The 2163-nt window shown below is 30.5% G+C and overlaps 1 pseudogene; it reads right to left on the reverse strand.

Annotated features, from left to right (window-relative positions):
* Positions 1-773: 773 nt before the first annotated feature.
* Positions 774-1552, reverse strand: LOC148270394 (agamous-like MADS-box protein AGL62 pseudogene; annotated as a pseudogene).
* Positions 1553-2163: the final 611 nt, after the last annotated feature.

The following is a 2163-nucleotide window of genomic DNA, read 5'->3' on the forward strand; positions in this document are numbered from 1 at the left end:
CCCAATAAATTTACAACAAAATGAAAGGATTTAGGTACTCATGTTTTTAATCGAATATTCTCAGTTGGAATTCATATTTTCTTGAAGGAATCTGTCTTCGAGGGTAGTTTTTTTTTTTTTTTGGAAAAAACTCAAACCCAAAAGAGATCGGGGTTCCTCACCAGTGTCTGTCATAAGTAATAGTTATGCTGATGAAAAAGCACAATATATTTTATAAAATTTTTGTAAATATAGAACATTGTTTTAATGTTTTTAATTAATTTTTTCAATATGAGATATTATATTAACAACACTCGGTTATTTATAATATACTGAAATATCATATTTTTGATATAAAATATAACACGTTGCATAGTAAATTTATTAAGTACGCATATATATTTTAAGATAACGTGCACTTGTATCCGTATTTGCATAATGCATTATATAGGTAGCAGTTGATAGTGTCACAACGCATGACAAAAAAAAAGCGCAGTAGAATGTTTGAGATATATACATATATATATATAATCAAGCGCTAAGGGTTTGAAGGAAGAAAATTTATATTAAGAACTAGATGCAATATCATTGAACGATTACAAAATACTTGAACAAATAACATAAAATAAGATGCCTCTTATTTTCTAGAACAAACCCTTACTCATATTAGAAGCTAAAATTCTAAAACCAAATATTATCTAAAGACTAATCCTGAGGCATTTACTGTGTTGGAAAAATTAAAAATTTGTTTTACATAAATAAAAAAAGTTCACTTAGAAGAATCCTTGGCCAAATCAATGATACTTTGGAGGCATCATGTTTGGATTGTTGAATGGAACAATGTTAGAACTGAATCCAGCAGGCTTTGTATCAAAAGGAAGACCTGTTCCACAGGAAGAACTTCCCAGAAAAAATGATGGTTAGGATGATGATGATGAGGATGAGGATGAGGAAGATGAGGATGAGGATGATGATTATTTGGGGTACGAATCACAATCTTCTCAGCATGCTTAGCCACATTCTTCTTCATCTCATCGAGAGAGGCCTTCAATTGTTGAAGTGTGTTAAGCTCATATCTTCCTTGGGAGCCATCCATCAACATTGATTCTCATTTGTCTTTTTCATATGGTTAAGCTCCTCGCCTCGTTTCTTCCCGATTTCGAGTTGGTTCAGAACCTGTACATGTAGTAGAATTAATATATATTATTTATATTGAAAACGTTTTATTAGAAAGGAAAGAAATTAAAATAACCTGAGTGAGTTGCATGTTGAGCTTACGGACGCTAGCGTTCCGATGAGCCTCAATGAGTTTCATGGTTCCAGAAGTAGCTTGTGGTGGATTACCACTAACAAAACGTTCCAACACAGTCTTGACACAAGGATGACCAAAAGAAAAGACCTTTTGACCAGGTGAGAAGACGATAATAGCAATCTCAGCCCCACATAGAGTGCTCAAATCACTTGCCTTCTTGAAAAGTCCAGCTCGAGGTTTGGAGAAAGTGACTTGGAGATTGCTTTCATTATTCATCTTCACCATCTCAACCTTTTGTCGTCCCTTACTCTTTCTCGCCATAGTTACAAGTATTGAATATGTGCAGAGAGAAATTAAAAGAGAGATTAATGGAGAGAAATAATTGTATTGAAAGAGGGGGGAAATGAGTGATATTTATAGGAGATTTAAATCAAGGTTGTGATTAATAAATTTTAGGTAGACATCCTATACATATTTTCCTATATTAATAACTTACATCTTTAGGGTTGCTTGAGAATCTTCTCTTTATTGAAATATACAGTAGGAAAAATTTAGACAATTAAAGTTAAATTTTAGCTGTACTTTATACAATTTGCAAAATCATCATTGTTTTAACATTTATAGATACAAAGCTAGATGGATATATATGAAAATTGAACCTTCTTGAAAATTTTACATTTTTTATATTATATATATGCATATATATTCTCGATATTAATTTGGGATTGAGAAGGTAAGAGAGCTACTTTTAATTTTATTTATTTGTTTCTTGTTACGAGACACAATGAATCAAATTGCAATGATAAAAATCCTTAGATTATTTATGTTAAAGTAATAAAAAATATAAAAATGTATTATATTATATATTAAAATTTAAAAACTATGATGAATTCTTTATAAAATTAATTGATCATTAGTACAATGGATAATTT

Source organism: Carica papaya, chromosome 1 (assembly GCF_054855325.1).
Source record: "Carica papaya isolate Zhongbai chromosome 1, ASM5485532v1, whole genome shotgun sequence".
NCBI lineage: Eukaryota > Viridiplantae > Streptophyta > Magnoliopsida > Brassicales > Caricaceae > Carica > Carica papaya.